At 43.6% G+C, this 22439-nt stretch overlaps 1 pseudogene; it reads left to right on the top strand.

The window, feature by feature from the left end:
• Window positions 1-13383: 13383 nt before the first annotated feature.
• Window positions 13384-22086, top strand: LOC120681103 (annotated as a pseudogene).
• The last annotated feature ends 353 nt before the right edge of the window (window positions 22087-22439 follow it).

Genomic DNA, 22439 nt, shown 5'->3' with positions numbered 1-22439 from the left:
ATTCGCGGGCGGGTACGACGGCGGGTAAGCGGGAGGGCGACTTGATTGGCAAGTCGTGGGCGGTCCTCACTGTGCTATCCTTGTGAGTCCGGGCGGAGCAGCTTCTCGTGTGTAGGATCAAAAACACCAACTAGAGTGGGGTGAATAGGCGGTTTAAAAACTAAAACCACAAACACTAGAGAAATTTAATTAATAAAACAAGAGAGCCCTATGTCTTACTACTACTACCTCTAGTTTGGATTTGCAACCTAGGATGACAAGATAAATTACAATCTCTAGGAAAGTAAATAGCTCAAACTAAATGAATAAATAAGATAAGCAAGAGAGATAACCGAGCTTGACACAAGAATTTATCCCGTGATGTCGATGACTTGCCGGTCACCCCTAATCCACGTTGAGGTGGATTTCAAGAATCAACCGCTCCTCTATCAAGAACCTCTTGATCTCGAGCCGGCTTGAATCAAGGAACCGCTCCACACCTCAATTCCACTAAAGTTGCTCTTCACCACTCTGGTGAGGTGAGCACATGACCTCTCACAACCGAAATCGGGGCTCCTCAACAATCTCCTTGGAGGTGCTCCACGAAATTCACTTCTCCAAGCCGTCTAAGGAGCGGCAACTCCCAAGAGTAACAAGTCGATGACGCTTGCTTGAAGTTTTCCTAGTGCCACAAGGCTCAAACTCTTGATGCAATGCACTAGGATGCTCTCACACTCTCAAGAATGCAATCTCTAAACAAGAATGTGTGAGAGAGGGATGGCTTAGCTCTAATGTGTCAAGAATATAGTCCAAATGGCCAAGAGAGCCTCCCAATGGCCGGGCATTGGGTATATATAGATATCCCCTCAAAAACTAGCCGTTACACTCTTTTCTGCGAAATCGCGGACCGTCCGCGGTTCAAAAACCGGACTGTCCGCCGTTATAAACCAGTAAGTCAGAGTGCAATGATTGTGTGTCAGAACTAGCCATTGGAGCCCTGGCGGACCGTCCGTGCCCTAGAGGCGGACCGTCCGCGGTTATAAGATCTGACCCACCAGAGACAAAAAACGTCTCTGGTACAAAAGTTAAATGACCGGCGGACCGTCCGCTCCCCAGAGGCGGACCGTCTGCCGTTCAAGCCATCAGCACAACCAGAGATGCAACGTCTCTAGTACAAAACTTTTAAATGAGCAGCGGACCGTCCGCGCCCCAGGGGCGGACCGTCCGCCGTTCAACTCTCTTTTCCACTAGAGACGACTCATGCCTCTGGTACACTTTTAGTTAGAGAGGTGGACCGTCCGCACCCATGGGCGGACCGTCCGCACCCATGGGCGGACCGTCCGCCCTTCATTTTTCAGCCCCACCAGAGGCAGACAGCCTCTTTGGTACAAATTCAAATTGTATGGCGGACCATCCACGCCCCAGGGGCGGACTGTCCGCCCTTATGCAATTAGCTCTCAAACTTTTCAAAACATCATTAGCCCTCATGCATGCATCTAGACATTTTGAGCAAAATGGCACTAAAGACCCATCAAGCACGAGTACACGACCCCTCTTAATAGTATGGCTATCTATCCAACAAATCCGGTCATTTTTCATCCACTAATCGCCTTATGACCGGTAAAATGCAAAAGCCATATTTGATACCTTTGCCTTGAGCCCGAGCTTTGCACATCATCTCCAAAACTCTATATGATCACAATCAAATCCTTTTTCAACTATGGATCAACCTATGCTCATTATCTCAAATTAAATTGTTAATCCATAAATTGTTGTCATTAATTACCAAAATCCAAATTAGGGGCCTAGATGCTTTCACCGTGTGGCTGCGGTTAGGCTTTGCCCCCCATCGCTCCCTCACCGCGAGATCGGGCTCCGTATCGCGTCACTCCGTTGCTGACTGATGCTCGAGCTCCGCCCGCACCGCTCGCCCACAGCAGGCTGAAGGTCAAGTTCCGCCCTACGCAGCTCGTTCGTGGAGGCGGGATAGCCCGAGAAGTGTTGGCGTCGTCCGGGCAAAGAGAGGCCGGGTGGGTATGACTGCGTCAGGTGAGAAAAAAAATGCTTTCTCGGCAGAAACGTCCCCTAACATATGATTTCCATGGGTATGCATAACCTCGCTACCTCGACTCTGACAGGTGGGTCTAACTTGTGGGGTACAACCAGGGTTCACCAAACCGGCCGGAACCGGTCCGGTTACCGCGGTTACCGGTCTAACCGGCCCGGACCGGTTCCGGTTCCGGCCGGTTTTAAACCGGCCCAAATTCAAATTTTAAATTTGAATTCTAAAAAATGGAAAAGTCTCAAAAAATCTTAAAAATACTTCGAGTTGCGACAAATTTAATGATGTCAAATTTTTTCAAATATTCGTTCATTTAGTATACTTTGCGAGCATTTGAAGTTAAACAAAAAAAACGTGCATACAAAAATATACAAATACAATGTAAAAGTAGTACAAAAAAGGGTTGGAGGGTTCATTTAGGCTAAAACATGTTATACAAACATTCATTTAGTATACTTTGCGGATATTTGAATTTAAACAAAAAAAGAAAAAAAATTGAATTTAGCGTGTTACCAGTCAAACCGACCGGTTACCAGTCAAACCGACCGGTAACCGGTCTAACCGGCCGGTTAGCCGTTCGAAACCGGTATAACTACGGGTTTTGAATTCAAATTTGAGTTTGACCGGTTTTTACCGGTAACCGGTCAAACCGGACCGGTTAGCCGGAACCGGGCGCTGGCGGTTCGGTCCAAACGGTCGGATAAAAAAACCCTGGGTACAACAGGTCCAACGTGGGGGAGGAATGTGTTCAATTGTTTTCGATCTTTATAGTATATAGATGTGTATGGCATATTATGTTGTGACAACTTATGTATATGACCAGTTCTATTTGTGACAACTTATGATCATAGCAAATCATGTTTTTGTGCCATTTTTGTAACAACTTATAAATATTTTTTGATAACAATTATCTTTTATATATATATGTATATATGTATATGTATACATACATATATGTATATATATATGTATATGTATATGTATACATTTACATATATATACATATATATAAATATATATATACACACACACATACATATACATATATATATATATGCTAACTTATATCTTATATGTATGGCAACGCATGTGCATAATATATTCTCTATTTTTTTGATAACTTTTGTTTTAAGTATGTGACAACTTTTATTTTTATGACAATATATATATATATATATATATATATATATATATATATAAACTTATAAGTTTGATACTTACTCTCCTTTTTACTACTTATGTGTATTGCATTTTGTGTTTATGACAACTTATCTATATGACGATTTTGTTTGTGGCAACTTATGTTTATAACATATTATATTTTTTATGGCAACTTTATTATTATGATAGTTTATAAATATTTTTTATGACAAAATTTATCTAAAATATGTGGCAACTTATATCTTATATGTGTATCAACTCATGTGTATGAAATCTTTTGTTTTTGTGATAATTTATGTGTATGACATATAACAACTTGCTACCAGTGCAAAATATTTTCAGAATATGTGTAAGTGGGATTTGGTTTTGATAGTTTCATGATGTAGAACACAATTGTGCAATCGGTATTCAAAATGAAGCTCGAAGAAGATAAAATAAGTTGTATTTGTGCAAGAGCTCGAGGAGGGAAAGTAACTTTGATTTGGGCAAGTTCAGTAGGACCAGCCTGACCGGTCACCCCAACCAGTCTGACCAATTGCCTGTTGGTTTCAACTTCTATGTGTTAGATTGGTCTGCCTGACCAGTAAGTGTGCTAACATTTATTTTTAAGTGTTGTAGTTTGCAGAAATTGTTGTAACGCCTATTCACCCTCTTTAGGCGACATCCAAGATTCTTTCACCATTATTTCCTAGTGCTACCACACGTTGGGGTGTGGCTCGTCCTGCTAATGTGTGAATCCACCCCTTACCCAACCCTCCCTAATGCTTATGGAAATCAAATGACAACCTACCCCAACCCAAAACCTCAATTAAATAGCCCAACCCACCCAACCTCATTTGATGCTTAAACCCAAGGGTTGGCTTGATCTACTAGCTAAAACCCTCCAACCCATATTTAACTATATATATATTAAAATTTTGTGGCACCGCTCAGCATGGAGCCCACGTTAGTCTGACCACATTGCTTTGCAAAGAGTAGTTGCTAGTCATACTAAGTCATCTCCAATAAATTTTAGTCGATTTCGATAAAATTTTATAGTGCGAACGCGAGATTTTATTTCTTGGGTCCAACCCTTGATGTAGGCCCACATGAAGTTCTAGCCACACTGCTTTGCACAGAATAGCTGTCAGTCATACTGAGTCATGTTCTAAAAATTTTAATCAATTTCGATAAAATTTTATAATGTGAACGTGAGATTTTATTTTCAGATTCCGGCTCTTAACATGGGGCCCATGTGTAGTTATAGCCATACGAGTTGCTGCTAGTCATACTTTGTCATCTACAACAAATTTCAATCAATTTTGATAAAATTTATAGTGTGAATGCGGGATTTTATTTCTAGGGTCCAGCTCTCAACGCGGGACCCATATTTAAATATAGTCATACTGTTTAGCACAAAGTATCAATTTCAACCCACTCCAACCTGTATTTACATAGAACCTGCTCCCACCCGCTCTATTATCTAATACAACTCATTTTAATCCATCCGAACATACTCCATATTAGAAACTCATTTCAATCAACCCATTAGCAGGGTGAGGTGTGTGTAATCTGTTGGCAATATATATGCCTAGGTTGCATTTTCCACAATTTGATTTTTTTTGGGAGGGGGGAGGGGGGGGGGGTGTAATCCTAGGCCGAAGATCACCTGGAATTGTGCACAAATTAGTAGATCTATCCATGTAGGTGAACAAGCTGCGATGATGTACTTTACTGCCGCTTGTTACCTTGTTTTGAGCAGAAAAGAAACTTAAGAATAGTTTTTTTAGGAAGCTGTTCGGCGAGCTTTATTGATCTGATAAAGTGTTTACATCGTTCGCTAGAGCATTCAGAATGAAGCTAGGGGGTTCATCAACCCAAAAACAAGAAGATTTCGAAGAAAGAGCTATCCTAGCTAGCTCTTGAGCTACCCGATTAGCCTCCCTATTAGAGCAAGTATAGTAAGGTATAGTCAGCTAGCTAAATAAACTGCCACATCATCTGAATTTAATGTGGAGGAGCGAAAAAATAGAAAAGAGAATGAAGTGGGCGACTCATGAGTTGCCGGCCGAAAGCAGGCGCATGGCGCGCGCCTACAGCTGCATTGGCTGCGCTGCTGCTGCGCTTAGGATATCTCCAACCATTCCCTCCATCCAACTCCCCACAAACGTACTATTTACTATATTTTACTACCTCCCTCCAAAAGATTCCTCCCCCTATAACTCCTTCTCTCCAACCATTCTCCCCATATCTATTCCCTCTATATACTATCACTCATTAACTAACTATTTATTTATCGTTTTTGAATTTAAAAAAATCATACAGTATTTGTACTGTCATAATACGCATTATCATCATGTTACAGGACTCAAACAGGATTAATATCGCAAAGAAACGGTGTGATTAGAAATATAGGGGGAGTTGGAACTCACCCTATACATGGGGGGAGTTTCAACTCCCCCCGTATACAGGGGGAGCTTTGGGGGAACCGTTGGATCGGATTTCCCCCCAAAGCTCCCCCTACGTGGGGTGGGGGCGCTTTACTGGGCTCCGTTGGAGCAAGCCTAGGCTATCTCCAACCATTCCCCCCATCCAACTCCCCTCAAACGTACTATTTACTATATTTTACTACCTCGCTCCAAAAGATTTCCTCCCCCTATAACTTCTCTCCAACCATTTCCCCCATATCTATTCCCCCTATATACTATCACTCATTAACTAACTATTTATTTAATGTTTTTGAATTTAAAAAAAATCATACAGTATTTGTACTGTCATAATACGCATTATCATCATGTTACGAGGCTCAAACGGGATTAACATCGCGAAGAAACGGTGTGATTAGAGATATAGGAGGAGTTGGAACTCACCCTATATATGGGGAGAGTTTCAACTCCCCCCGTATATAGAGGGAGCTATAGGGGGAACCGTTGGATCGGATTTTCCCCTATAGCTCCCCCGATATGGGGGGTGGGGGAGGGATGGGGGCACCGTCCCCCATATGGGGGTGGGGGGAGGGATGGGGGCACCGTTGGAGCTAGCCTTAGCAGCTATGGGCCGCATGCGCTGCAAATGCAGCCTCCCACTGTGCTGCCGCATTTATTACGCGCCACGGTGGATTCCAATTCGCCGGCTGCCGGCGACTTCATTAGCCCTGCTCTTACAGTGTTCAATGGATATACCGTCAAATCCGTTCCACAAGATGATGCAGTCATCATAAATTGCCGACGCCGCTGTTTGCTTAGAAACCTCCATCATTCATCGTCTCCACAACCAGCATGCAGTCCGTCTGGATAATGAATTGAGTGCATCCTATATGTTGCGCCAACATCAATCCTTCTTTAAGTGCATATGCCTCCGCCATTGGTGCATCAATTACGTGCGGTAAGAAGCTATGAGCAGCTGCAACCCATTGTCCTTTGTCATCTCTGATAATAACTCCAGTACTTGTACTTCCCGTTCCAGTGTCAAAAGCTGCATCCACATTCACCATTAGTTTCCCTTCCGGGGATTTCTTCCATCCTTGACGTATATTAGTTGTCTTTTCATGGGCTGAATTTAAGCTCCTGTGCTTATACAACGACCCCCGGCCCCACCCACCCACCTCAATCTGGCCGGCAAGGCATGAGGAGAGGTATCGAGATCAGCCACTCGGCCGGCACGCGTGCTGAACAGTTCAACGCTCGCCGCCCGCCGAAGAAAGAAGCGTCGTGCCAGCGGAGATGATGTCCCGAAGCAAGATAGCCACCTCACCGGTAGAGGTGCAAACAGGTGATCCTTATATAGGAATCTAGGATTGAAGGTCAGAAGGTGCATCTAAAAATTACCTATTTACACCTCTACTCGCTAGGATCAATCCGAGCCGGCCCTACGTCTTTCCCGTCATAGAGGAATCAGCGTACGCGCATTATCTGTACGTTTCGTCGGCAGGAAATACTTCACACGGGCTGGACGGAAGCGTACATCAGCCTGGTATCAGACTACTAGTAGCGCTCGCCGGGCTCGGTCAGGATCCCCTTCCTTCAATAGGGGAATTCCACGTGGGTTTTGATTTTCGTATAATCCTCACGTTTACGATGTTGTGGTGTGCGAGACACCAGCGTGTCTTCATAGCTAACGATGTATGACTGTTTCATCCAGTACAGTACAAGACATCCCTGCGGGCTACGGCGGATAGTCACTCTCTTTTTTATTACAAATACATTTAATTTTAGTTTAAGTTGAAACTTTTTTAATTTTGATATAAACGAATACTTTTACAACATAAGGTTTACGGTACTAGATCACAATAAAAAGCAATTTCACTGTAAGCAAACTTTTTTGTTTTAATAGTTGACTATTATAAAATTAATAGTCAAATTTACTTTGTAGACATGAAGTTGCTTACTTGTGATTTGAGGGGTTCCCTTATGAGTTCATAAGATCATGGTACCTTATTAGTTATTTTTTTTACCTATTTTGCCCATTCAAATGTATAAATATTTTTATGGTTGCACCGAATCAAATATCTTTAAATATGACCATCGATAGAACAAAAAATCATAGAGATTGACAACACAAAAATGGTGTTATTAGATTCATCATGGAATCGACTATCACAATGTATAACTTTTTTAATTAAAATCTATAGATATTATTCGTAAAGCGAAAAAGATTTTTTTTGAGATTACATTAAACAACTCAGACACTCACATCAGACACTCACAACGCACGCACACTCACCCCTATAAATACATGTACGCAAATCCTACCCCTATGAGTATTTTTTAAGACTAAGCGTCTTGCTTTCGATGGAAACGTCGTCTCCCACTGAAAGCACAATGCCGTTAAATATTAGAATATTCGCTCCTATGGGGAGTTGGGTCCTATGAGAAGTTGAACCCAGGACCTGAGATGCTACCAAGACTCTTTTAAAATTGGACTGTAGGTCCTTTCACAAAACTTAAAAGATTTCGTTGAATACAAACCTAATATATAAAGGGAACGTATCTAGTGCAAACCACAACCTTCGTGAAAACCCGTGCAAACTATGACAAAAAAGTCGTCTAAATTCACCAAACAAATCACACAAGTAGATAATATGATGATACACAATCTTGTAAAATATTTTGTCCAAACTCGACTTCGTTTGTGAGATATAAAAATAATAAATTTTAAAAATAATAAATTTGAAATTTGTTATTTTTATATCTCACAAACAAAGTCGAGTTTGGACAAGATATTTTACAAAATTGTATATTATCGTATCATCTACATGTGTGATTTTTTTTATGAATTTAGATGACTTTTTTATCGTGGTTTACATAGGTTTTCACGAAGTTATGGTTTACACCAGATATGTTCCCTTATATAAAAGCCTTTATTTTCTGGACGGAAGCCTTATAGGGCTTGAGCTCCTACGGTCCTACCTGTGGTGCCTCTTTTTTTGCACCTCAATTTGCAAAGTTGCTCCTTGATACAGTACTATCCCTATAACGGGCAGGGGTGAAGTCGGGCAATGGCTCGTACTGTCGTACAGCCTAATGATACGTCAAGAGAGTAGGGTCAGCCTAGTGTACGCACTACTACCGGCGTACCAGCCTCTACTCGTTCTCTTGGCGTGTGACACCGCCAATGCAAGCTAAGCTCACACGCGTACGCGACCGGCCCAGCCTAGCGAATATACCGTGGAGTGGACTTCTAAAAAATATCCACCACATATGTAAGCTACATATCATAAGTTCCTGCCGGACACCTCGTTGAGTTTTACCTTTTTTTGGGTCAGGTACGGTTGCAGAGGTTTCCCCGTACATGCACGGTTGTTACATATGATTGTCGGTGCAGTGACGAGGATGACACAGCTAAACCTCTGAATTCCTGATGTGAAGTGAAACTAACCGTTGATCATATTCATCGCAAGGTCGTCATGACCCGTTCGTGTTGAAAACAGATCGAGGTGCAGGGACGATCGTGGCGTACGTGCATTGTTATGATGTCATCGCCTGCCCACCTCTCTAACCTAACAAAATGCAGGAGCGCAGTGGATCTTCATATATAGGTCAGAGTTCTATTCCATTCCATTCTATATAGGTCAGAGTGCAAATGAAGTCTATTTGCAAAAAAAATTTCAAGGATGGGTGTAACTTTTCGCGACGAATCAAACGACAGTAATTAATCGATGGTTTGCTACAGTAATGCTACAGTACCATCCTCTAATCATGCGGTCAAAGGTCTCATTAGATTCTTTAGAATTACTAGCGCGAGGATCATGAAGTTGGTTTTGTAAAGTGGCTTTATTTGACACCGTAATTAGCGGTCAAAATGTCACTTTTCACTAGCACAGCACAAACCAAACGGCCAAGCACTGGTATGTTGCATGCAGTCCATTTCCAATTCGCTTAGGGCCCCTGCACGTGGCATCATCAGTTCACCACTGCAGCCTCTTGTTGTCGCCAGCGCTCGATGTGTCTGCATTTTTTTAGCTGCATCTTGACTTCTTGAGCTCCAACGAATAGATGGGGAGCCAAAGTTCGGCCAATCTCGTAACTAAGAGGGAAAGCTAAATCTCACTCGAGTGATTTGGAGATTCTCCTCACTCGAATTTTTTTCTTCCCCATCTACACCTTCTTCTCCAACTCCGACGATCAACTCCGGCGAGGTTAGAGTTCGGATTAGGGTTCCGAGTTGCTGGGGGGCGCTGCTCACCACCAGCCATAGAAGGAGGGCCGGCGGCGGCAGGCCGGCCCGGCGGTGGTGGTGGGCGCGGGGGCGGCGAGGCCGGCGGCGGTGGCGCCGCCGGCCCGGGCATTGGAGGACGGCGGTTGGGCGGGGCCGGGGCCGGGCGGGGGCGATGGCTGCAGGAGGCGGCGGCGGAAGGGGCCTGCACGGCGGTGGGAGGGGTCTATGCGGCGGCCGGCGCGGGCGCGCTAGGGCTGCGCCGGGAGGTGGAGGCGGGGCTGGGCGGCGGGTGGCGGTGGGGCTGGGCGGCGGGTGGTGTGGCGGCGGGTGGGGAGAAACTAGAGGTAGAAGGTGAAGGGAGATAGAAGATGAAGGAGAGCCCTTGAATTTTAATCCAGTGGTCCAAAAAATTGAGTGAGAAAAGGTGATATTTCACTCAAGTGAGGGATAGACACTCCCCCGTATTAAACATTGATTTTTATTCTTCATGTTTTGCTTGTGTTCGTGACCGACATGTTTGTATGAACTGGTTATTGATTGCTACGTTGGTTCGTCGAGGCTCTAGAAAAAATCTGGGTCCGCCACTGGTACGGATCAAGGACGACCCGAATTGCAAGGCCGGCCGGATGGTTCCCTTTTTAACAAAAACAACTCGTGTATCAATTTTTTTTCAAGATGCTCTCATCATTTCATGCATCATGCACGCATGTAGCCACGACCGATTATTCGATCACATCAAATTAAGTACTAATCATGTACCTAGCTATATTTTGTTCTGTTAATTACCACCTGATCGATGTCGATATCGCTTGACATGTAAATGATGGACTACAATACAACCATATGGTTCACCTTATAAAAAGAACTAGTAAGGTGACCCACGCATTTGTGCGGCTAGTATTGATATTCTAAATATATCTTGCACTTTTTATTTAATTATTATTCATAAATTTAAATATTTCTCATCACATGCTACTTGCTTCAGTAATCAATTGTGCTTATCTGCTGCTAGTGCAGTGGTGTCTTCTTTTGCCTACATCTTTCTTTATCAGTGATGTGGCCGCATGACAATCGCACAGTCCTAATTCTGTCATGATAGCCTATCTCCTAGATCTTAGCTACTACCATTTGCTAGTAGTAGCAATATGTTTCTTATCTGCCAACCCTTATAGTAATGCTGCCCACTGCTCAGTTCAACTGACTCAGTTGTTCTTTTGCTAGCTTCTTTACTTTATGATCCTCTTGCTCGTCTGTTGTTACTATGTTTAATTCTGTTGTCTGTAGCAAGGTGTCATGCCTCTATGGCCTAGTTTCTATTGAGGAACAATCGATCCAAGTTTCTTGGAAGAGCCAACACATCTCTATAGTGCAGAGCACAAGATTCAATTCATAATTTTAGCAACCTATGTTCATGTTCAGCCTGATGAGCTTACTATACCAATCATGGCCTGATCGATATTGTTCTGGTTCCTGATCTACTTGTGGTGTTAATTTTTTTTTAGCTTGTAGTGTTAATTGTGAGGTGTGGTGGTGTTTTGTAGCAATGTCGACAACAAACCTTTGGAGTAATGTCAAGGACCCTCTCTTGGCAAGGACATGGATGCAGGAGGATTGCGAAAAAGGGTTAGGTTGGACGTGCAGTGACCTTGTGCTTGCATTGGGCATGCTTGACATTCATGTTGAGACATCACCAGTAGGTCGTAGGTGATGGACAGTGTCCAATACTACAATTCTGGATTACGCGAGGCACTTTAAAAAGGCCTCTGAGGCGGGCATAAAAAATAACCGCCTCTGTTATGTCCATCATTAACAGAGGCGGTCATTTCTTATTAACTGAGGTGGTTACAGAAACCGCCTCAATAAATCGATTAACAGAAGTAGTCATTTGTAATGTGACCGCCTTTGTTAATCAGCGTATTTTCATAGGCGGTTCATTTACAACACCCGCCTCAGTTAATGGGTCGAGCCCATTAAAAATCCATACCCCAGCCAAATCCTAGCAAATCTCTCTCTCCCCCCCTCTCCCTCTCTCTCTCGCCCACAATGGCCGGCGGCGGGTCTGGCCCGCGCGCTCCTCTCCCTTCTCCCCCAAAAAGGCGGCCCCTCCTACCTTCGCCTGCACAGCGCCGAGCGGCGGCGGCCCGGCCCCTCCTCTCTGTGCCTCCTCTGCACCGAGCCTCGGCAGCCAAGGCCAGGGCGGAGGCAAGGCCCAGGCGGAGGCAAGGCCCAGGCGGCGGCGGAGATGCCCGGTGGGCTCGGCGGGCCGATGGGTTATTTTTTTAATTTTCCTATTTTATTAACAGAGGCGGGCCTCTAAAACCGCCTCTGCAAATCCCTGATTTACACAGACGATTGCTCAGAGGCGGTTGCCCCCACCCGCCTCTGAAAATGTTTTCTAACCGCCTCTGTTAAGATTATTGTAGTAGTACTCCAGACTCCATGGAGGATGAAGAAGTTTGCGGCGGCACTTACCCTTGCTCTTAGCCTCCAATTCTGTGATTCTCATCGCTGACCCAACTTTGGCTACCCTCTCATCATGATCAGGCTAGGTGGTAATCTAATATAGCGCGAAGGCTAAAATTATCTTATTTATTTTGACTAATAATAATATAATCGTGAAGGTGCATTTAGGATTTTGGTAATATAATAAAATATACATGTGGTAGAATATGTTAATTATTTGTGTAGCTAGTATCGTATAGGTATGCATGATATGTATCTTGATATGTAAAACGATGGATAGATTTATATTTATAAATACAAATATATTTTAATGGTACTCGTGGAAAATTTATAAACATGTATATGAGAATTTTAGGTTAACTTTTTTCGTAATGGTAGTGGTGGGTAATTTTATTTTTTTTCTCTGATTAATGTGGGAATTTCTAGATCTTGAGAGCGAACATGGAGGCTCCGTTTGTTGGCCAAATAATAAAATAATAGATATGTTACTAGCTGTACTGGTATGTCCCTTCATGAAGACTTTCCTAACAAAAAGTACCAAGCCTATTTGCTCTTCACTATTCTATGGCCTCATTTGATTTTTTTCAGTTTAAGTTATAAATCCTGTCACATCACATGTTTAAACACTAATTAGAAATACTAAATATAGATTTATTACAAAATTAATTCCATAACTCTTGACTTAATCACGAGGCGAATCTATTAAACCTAATTAGTTCATATTTTGACCACTAATTACTATAATAATCATGCATTAATTATACTCAATATATTCGTCTTGATCCATATTGCGACTTATGCAATTAGTTTTATATTAAATTAGCATGTGAAATTTTGAATATTCGAATTAACTTCCAAACATTCGATGTGATAACTATTTTAAAAAGTCAAACGAGACCTAACCAACGTCCTACCGTTGAATCTAGATTACAGCATCGAAAGCACATGCGTATGCTTATTATATAAGTCCTCATGCGTCAGTCAATCCACATAGGAGAACAAATATAGTAGCGCGCTCCGCGTTCCCCTAGAGCCCACAGCTAGCTTTGGGACCTGTCCGTTGTGTAAGTGCGCTGCGATAGATGGAGCCTCAGGCGGCCGAGCGCCACAATAATGGCGGCGTCGGCGAGACCAACGGCGGCGTCCTAGCGAGCTGCCGGGAGGTGCTCCAGCCGGCGGTGGGCAGGATGGGGAGCAAGGTCGCTGGGTTGGCCGGGAAGCTTGCGAGGATTGCGCGGGACGACCCGAGGCGGGTGGCGCACTCGCTCAAGGTCGGACTGGCGCTCACGCTGGTGTCCGTGCTCTACTACGCCACGCCGCTGTTCAACAGCTGGGGGGACTCCACCATCTAGGCCGTGATCACCGTCGTCTTCGTCATGGAGTTCACCGTTGGTAGGTCATGGACGTGCAGCAGTTCATCTCTTGCCGGAACTCTACATGGATACGTTCCTTCTGACGACCTAACTTATATATGCAACTTACAGGCGCCTCGCTGAGTAAAGGCTGTTAGAATCTTTAGGATCTCTAGGAGTAGAACAGAGGGGTTACTCGGTGGTTCTTGAAGGAGGGCCCGGCCATGGTCGACGACAAGCCTGACGGTGATGCCGAGAGCGCCGGCGGCGGAGTCGTGGATGCGCCGGAGTGGTTCGAGGTCGAGGGCGACGGCGGCGTGGCGCAAGTCGGAGATGATGCGCCAGCGACGAGGACGATAGCAGGATGGCGGAGATGGTGGCGGCGCTGGCTAGGCGGTGCTTCCCGTCGCTTCAGCGCCCCCTCTCTGATCGGATTAGGGTTAGGACGGTGGGAATAGTGGCAGCGAGGAACCTCGTGCCTTGTGCTGTGGTCCCCACCTCCTCTATATAATGGCGCTGCGCGACAGGGGCCCACCAGTCGTCTATTGGGCTGGGCGTCCCCGATCTGGTGGAGAGAACAACACTAACATTCTCTCCCTTGATCTCTCTTTATACTTTTAAAACTTTATACCTTGACGTAACTCTTTTTACTTTCTCTTTGATTGCTTTGCTCTTGGTCCTCATCTCATTGCAGATCAGCACGTAGGGCGTGCTTTATCATGACAGTTATTAGTCACCGTCAGATTAACAGCCACAATGTACTTTTCTGTATTGAAACAAGACCTTAACCTTCCTTTGGGCCATTTAGTAATCCAGAAATCATAGGCCTGCCGTAAAACCCATGTCGACTTGGGCGATAGACCTTTAGTAAGAGGATCCGCAAGCACTTGCTTGATACTTTGATGCTCAATACTTTTATATGATTCTGGATTTTTCTCCTTTGCAACATATAATTCACCGTCAAAGTGTTTGGCAGCACACTTGACATGTTGCCATAGGAGTGAAAACATTCGAATGGTATATTGCTGTTGTCTACCATTATCAATTTCGGGTAAAGGTTTCCTCAACTATTTTTTTTTGCCTGTCCTGTAGCCTCATATTATGCTAAACTTTAGGTATACATAACCCATGATATCATAACTATTTTGCTTTGGAGCTTTTCCACAATAAAACTCCAAATGCGAGTATTAGCTACTACTGTGGGCTTCACTAAACATCTCGCCAAAACTTAACTTTTTATACTCACAATCTTTTGAGAGACAGGTTCCTTTCTTACTTAGCATGAGGCTGACAATACTTTGCAAAATTATAAAAACATTCTATAACTCCATTCCAGTGATCTATTGCTGGACTGGACTTCTGCCAAAATATCCCGGATACTTAAGCTATGTCAGAGTAAATTCTTTTGAGCATTAATCTTGCTTTCAACAGCTGAAGCACATAGAACCACTTTTTCACTCTCTTTTGATCGATCATATAACGGTTCCTAGAATACTGAAAATTCCAAAACTGTTACCCTTGATAGACAATAAGACAGGCGTAGGCTTTGCTCGCATTCATACCATATTTCTTTAGAACCCTTTTCTAGGTATGCTCTCTGCGATAGTTCTAATACCCCTTTTCTTTTATCCCAGTGAATTTCCATTCCTAGAGCGAATGAATCTTCACCGAGATTTTTCTTATAAAAAATAAAGGTCATAATAACCTTCTTCTCTGAACTTGCGGGAAAGGTATTTCCCATCTTTACACTTTACATATTTACAATTTGTCATCTTCCATTTACCTTAGCTTTAAAACCCAAAACTTTTCTTTGTTCTCACAAAACTTTAGATACCATTATTCTGTGATCTGATGTCATCAGGTAGTATACTAATGTTCTTTTCTTTCCACAATAAAAAAACCATTTGGTTATGTCATGAATATACTTTCTTGTACAAATCTCCGTTGGGAAATATTGCTCCAACATCGATCTGATACAATTCTAGAAGTGGTATACTATCATTGTCATTATGATTCTAAAAAAATCCTTCGATGAGACTACAAGAATGTCTCATCATAACTTATTCTTTTTCTTTGCATAAAGCCTTTTGTTACAAATCGCGCTTAGCAACTTTTCAATTCCCTCTGGAGTCACATTCTAATCTTGTAGACCCATTATAGCCTATTGTATTGGCTCCGTTAGGAACTTATTCTATGTTCCAAAATAATTTTGGAACTTGCCTCATGACATCTTTCATGGCTTCTTGCCACTTCGATGAATGAGCGCCTCTCATGACTTCTCCAAATAAGGTGGAATCACCTTCATTTGTATTTCTTCACTTACGTACATTTCTTATCCTTTAACAATAGATGGCTAGACATATTGCTTTCTGTCTGGGGCTATTGCCTCTCTTAATGACAAAAGGCAATTGTCACCTCAACTTCAATCATATTGTAATGTTTGAAACATTGGAGTGAACGTACGGTTCTACTTCTCTTCAACCCTTAGTTCTCAACATACTTTACTCCCCAGATTATCCCACCTATTGTAAAGATGAAATATCTTCTAGTTTTTGTTTGGGTTTAGTCTTTCCAAGCCTCATAGGGTGTTTTAAGCACCATCTTTTCTTTTCGGTTGCTTTGAGGCTCAACTATCTTTTCTTTCTTTTGAATCTGTAAACCTTCAGGAATCTCTTCTTATTTCTATGTAGGGGTATTAATGTTATGACTGTTGTACTCTCTTTATGGTCAAATTCTTCTTTAATAGATCACTCTTGCTTTAAAATGCATCGCATTTTACTTTAAGGAGAAATTTCTTTTAAATTTTAATCTTTTTTGTCTTTCTAATCTTTCTCCCCCTCGAAATATGGCACAAACTTTGCTGCCATAATTTCGAAATTATTTCTAATACTTGCGAACGAGGAGTCTTTAACTACTTGGTTTATTCACATGATCAAGTCATGCATAACAACGGGAGTATCTTTTTCCTCCTTCTATTTCAAGAGCTCATCAGAGTTCTTCTTACTGTTACGCTTTCAAAGAACTCAACATAGTTCTTCATATTGCTATACTTTTGCAAATCATACTTGCTAAAACTTTATTTTGTCCTTCGACTCTTTTCAAGTCACTATCCAAAATATGCCACTATAGTAGTGCATGAGAATTGCTGGGATAACTTAAAAGCTCCCCCAGATTTCTTCACTTTTATGTGATACTCATGTCGCACGTGAGTCATCACAAAAACTTTCCCTGCCATGCAGGATATGAATGGCACAAGTGCCAAAACTTTTCCGACTTGCGGTAATAAACTTTAAATGCATTGGTAACACATGTTTAATTCAACGTTGGTCAAATTGAACATGCGTCAAACTCATTTCAACCATTATCTTTACTGTTGTTGTAGAACGAAGAAACTTTGGTCACAATGACTAAAACATGCATATATACTTTATTTTCTGATTAAATCTTCTCGTTAGTTCCAATTTAATCAGAAAATTTAACAAATCTCTATATTACAAAAACTTTAGTGAGACAAAAACCAAAAGCCTTTCCGAAAAAGTTGCATCTCTTTTCCATATCAACTAAAAGTCAGAATGGAACATGCACTTTTCTTTCTTAACCTCAACTATACAGCTGAGTAACCATAAAATTTTATTTGTAACGTTGATCGGAGTCAACTTTTATTTGTTAATTTCTCTCTACTTGGGAAGAATTATATGTCTTAATTTAACATTGGTCAAAATTAAAATATACAACTTTCCTTTACTTTCAATTCTATATCACCGTTGGGCAGATATAGAACACATGACAAGAATAAAAATTATAATATTGCCATCATCAACTTTGGTCAGAAAATGACAACATCATAATAAACTTTAAATTTCGTTTCTTTTAAGAGCAAACTAATGCTCAACTTGACACTTACAATGGCAAAAAAATGCTAAAACAACATTTTTTTGACTTACAACAGGGGAAACTTTTCTTAATCTTAAACTTAAAAAAAAGAGCTTTTTCCCACAGGGAAAAACTCATCTGAGCTTATCTTTCTTTATTGCAACGGAGAACTTTTCTTTCTTTCAGAAGCATTTCTTTGTCTCTCTATTCTCCGAAAAATTGATCACTTTGATGCAAAATTTGTCGGAGATTGAACATTGAACTTAAACTCATAATAGAATTATAATATTATTATCATCATGGTCAGAAAATAACAATTTCATAAATTAACTTTGAACAAATATCTTTCTACTCTATTTAAATTTTCCTGTTGGTTCGAATTTAAATAGAGGATGAGACTTTTGCTTTGCAGCGGAAACATTAAGATCATCTTTATTCAGAATCATTTCTGTACTCAATGTATTCTCTAAACAAAATATACGTTGGTATAAATTTGAATAGAGATCAAAATATAATCAAATTTATCAAGACATCAATGAAAATGCTTCTGGAAAAGAAAAAACTGAGCTCTGAGCTTTACTGTGCTTTCGGCCCAGCTAGCACGCACGCACTGCTCAGCCGGCGCTTAGCCCGCCCGGCACCCGCCTAGACTGGCGGCCCAGCTCGGCTCGCCTGCACTTGGGCTGGAAGTGGCCCAGCTGTCTCCGGCCGCTTCCTGACCGTTGATGGAGATCGGACGGGTGTCCGTCTATTTCGCTTGAACAAAAGCGTGCGGCGGCGGCCGGCTCCCCTCAACACTAGCCTTCCTTTCCTCCTCTCTCGGCCGGCTCGGTCCGACGGCGGCGCCGCCAGCAGCCTCACACGGCCGTGCCGCTCCAAGTGGTCCGCGCCATGGATGGACCATGGCCGCGTGACCCCGAGCATGGCCTCTCAGCTTCTTTCCTTTCTCCTTTCTATCTCACAGCTGCTGCACGGAGTCGAGCGGAGGAGCTGCGGCCGCCCATGGCGACCCGTAAAGGATGGCGGCGCCGCGGCAAGCCCCCTCGCCGGCGCGCGCTCACCTGTGTGTGAGCACGCCGCTGTCGAGCGGCCTTGAGCCGGTGCTCAAATCTGAGCTTTCAGGCCGACGAGGATGCGTCGAGCACTGGCTCGGCTCGAATTCTTGCGCGGCGTCGATTGTGCGCCGGCGAGCCGGCGCCTTGGCGTAACTGTCTCATCGGCAACGGCCGGCGATGGTGGCGACAGCGAGACCAGGTAGGTACGCGTGCCCTCTTTGTTGCTAGGGTTAGGTTTAGCTTTTGTCGTTCGATTTGCATCGAAATCTCTCTTTCTGTTCTCTGATTCTTTGGATTCATAACCGAATCATCTTTCCCCATCTCAATCTACTCACTAGAGTAGGCTAACTGATACCATTGTTAGAATCTTTAGGATCTCTAGGAGTAGAACAGAGGGGTTACTCAGTGGTTCTTGAAGAAGGGGCCGGCCATGGTCGACGACAAGCCTGACGGTGGCGATGCCGAGAGCGCCGGCGGCAGAGTCGTGGACGCGCCGGAGTGGTTCGAGGTCAAGGGCGACGGCGGCGTGGCGCAAGTCGGATATGATGCGCCAGTGACGAGGACGACAGCAGGATGGCGGAGATGGTGGCGGCGCTGGCTAGGCGGCGCTTCCCATCGCTTCAGCGCTCCCTCTCTGATCAGATTAGGGTTAGGACGGTGGGAATAGTGGCAGCGAGGAACCTCGTGCCTTGTGGGGGCACGCTAATTAGCGCGCGCCCAGCAAGCCCCCTGGCGCTCGATCTCCGACAGAGCCTGCATTTCTTTTTTAGAAAACTTTTCTCATCCCTAATTTTCTAGTTTTGGAAATTTATAATTTATGCATATAAATTGTACGTATAAATTTTATTTCCAAATAACTTCGTCGCGAATACTTTTCAGCACAATTTTTATGAAAACACGAAAATTTTACGAATATCTTAATCAAATTTTTACACAATATTTTTAGCATAAGTTTTCACAACATACAACTTACTCGTGCATAACTTTTTTTTCAGAAAATTTATCGGAAGATTTTATTAGCGCATCTCCCATGATAAGTTCTTGTGCAACTTTTACGCATAAGTTCACTATCCAACTTTCCGAGAAATATTACCTAGAAAACTTCATGCGCAATATCTACGCATAAGTTCAATATCCAACTTTCTGAGAAATATTTTTTAGCATAACTTTGATGAAACAATTATCAAACAAAAACTCCCTAGGAGACAACATAATAGAACGCAAAAATACTGAAAAGAGAAAATATAACACTTGATTTAATATAATAGAACTCAACTTAGAAAGAGAAAGAAAAAAGAATATTAACACGACCCCTATTACACTCTGCAGAGTCTGCACGTATGTACTAAGGGCCCGTTTGGCACAGTTTTGCCTCAGCAGCTTCAGCTTCGCAGGAATGGAGCACTGTAATGCACTGTGAATCACTGTAGCACAAAGCAAACACGGGGACCGATGAGGGAAAATGAACTAGCACAGTGGTGAACCTGCGAAGCCGGAAAAACTAGCTTATGCTTCGCCATGCTACAGTACTTCTACAGTGTGTGAAGCTAAAGCAAGCTAAGCTGTGCCAAACGGGCCCTAACTAGCCTCTACCTCATCGTGCGCAACGAAAAGTGTCTGAGCGCTCCGTGCCGGATAAAATAAAAAAAGGAAAGAGAAGGTACTCCGCGCCGGTCTGATCGATTGTTAGAAAAATAAGTAGCGCCCGACTGTGGAATTGGAATTACGTGCCTTGTGCTGTGGTCCCCATCTCCTCTATATAATAGCGTTGTACGACAAAGGCCCACCAACCGTCTATTGAACTGGGCGTCCCCGATCAGAACACGAGTCAAGGGGCTAGTTGGCCGTGGCCGTTGGTCCAACTGGTGGAGATCTAACACTAACAAAGGCCTGAACAGAGCTCTCGCGACGCTGGTGGGCGGTTCCCTCGCCATCGGAGCTCATCTGGTGGCGCAGCTCGGCGGTGAGAAGGGAGAGCCGATACTGCTCGGCCTCTTCGTCTTCTTAGCAGGTACAGTATGAGCACTGGCTCCTGATCATCAGTTCAGATCTGCTGTCGCTTGTGCGTTTTTACGCATGTCGTTACATTGGTCCATTTGGCGGCTCGATCTGCAGCGTCGGCGGCGACGTTCTCGAGGTTCATCCCGGAGGTGAAGGCGAGGTACGACTACGGCGTGCTCATCTTCATGCGCTGGTGGCCGTGTCGAGCTACCGCGTGGAGGACCTCATCGAGTTCGCGCACGAGCGCGTCACCACCATCGCCGTCGGCGTCGCCACCTGCCTTTTCACCACCGTCTTCGTCTTCCCGATCTGGGCCAGCGAGGACCTCCACAACCTCGCCGCAGGCAACCTCGACAAGCTGGCGGAGTTCCTTGAAGGTACAGAACAATGTAACTACTCTGTATGTACCAGTTAGTATTAGGCTGCAGTGCCTTCAACATTTTCACTGGTAAGTTTTGCGTAGCAGAAATTGATATTATTCTCTTCTGCCAAAGATTCAGTGGCAATACTTTTCAGATTCCCAGGGTATATGGGACTAAAATTTTCTCTCGTGTGCTGTGTGCAGGATTGGAATCTGAATGCTTTGGAGAGACCTCTTCATGTGAAAACTTGGAAGGCAAAGCCTTTCTTCATGTGTACAAGAGCGTCCTCAGTTCGAAGGTCAGAGAGGACTCTTTGGTAAGCTCACCTCAGTTCGGCCTGATTGCCAACGCAATCTCTTTTCCTTTTTGTTGAGTGTACAAAGCCACTGTCAACAAGATCACATAATTAAATCCGGTGATATGTACTATTATCCCAATACTGCAGAGCACTTTTGCCAGGTGGGAGCCTATTCACGGCAAATTCGGCTTCCGCCACCCATGGAAACAATACCAAGAACTCGGCACTCTTTGTCGCCAATGCGCTTCTTCAATGGAGGCTCTTGCTTCCTGTGTCATCGTCCTAAAAAGGTTCCAGGTAATCGCAAAAACTCCGAACTCGTATCGTATTAGGTTTCTCCTAAGCCAGACTTAGCTAACTTTGACCAATTCTGACGAATAGTACAAATCCCTTTTGGCTTTCAGTATCCTGCAGCCAATCCAGAGCTATGCCTGAAAATTGGGGCGGCATGCGCTGCAATGAGCTCGCACTCTGCAAGGGCGCTCAGGGGGCTCTCGTTGACAGTTCGGACGATGACTGCGCCATCTCCAGCCAGCAGCGACATGTCTGCAGCCACCAAAGCCGCGAGTGACTTCAGAGCCGCGTTCTCCGAGGACGTTGCGGCCCTGTTGCAAGCGATGCATGTGGCAGTCGTTGCATCCCTTCTCTCGGACATCGTTGTCCAGGTCGAGAGGATCACGGAATCCACGAACGACTTAGCACGGCTTGCCCGCTTCAAGAAGCCTGAAAGGAGCCGAAGTGCTGTGGTGATCAGCATAGAGGATTGATAGACATGGGCGCGATCTTCTCCCGGACTTGCAATTTGGAAGGAGGCCGTGACCAAATTCTAGGCATCATAAGTGTTCAGGCCTACCGGCCTTTTATTTTCTTTTTGGCGAAGGCCAAAAAAGAATTTAGAAGCTGGCCCATGGTCAGCCCATCACTGTTCGAGTATGTTCCTTTTTTATATAGTCTCTCCAAAATAGTAAATATGATTTTCTAATGAATTATGCAATCTTCAGTTATTAATCGAAGTTGTACTCAGAGCATGAGTGTTGATTCGACGGTCGTCTATATTTTCCCTGCATATTGTTAAATTGGGGTGTAAAAAATACTGATTACAATGAAAAACCCTCTATCAATTGGTATTCAACAATGAGTACTACTCTTAGAAGCTTCAGTTAATTGGTCCATGTTATCCTTGATTACATAATGAAC

The sequence above is a fragment of the Panicum virgatum genome, chromosome 7N (genome assembly GCF_016808335.1).
Source record: "Panicum virgatum strain AP13 chromosome 7N, P.virgatum_v5, whole genome shotgun sequence".
Taxonomy (NCBI): domain Eukaryota; kingdom Viridiplantae; phylum Streptophyta; class Magnoliopsida; order Poales; family Poaceae; genus Panicum; species Panicum virgatum.
Note: the sequence above shows the minus strand (reverse complement) of the source record. Positions and strands in the feature narration are given on the sequence as shown.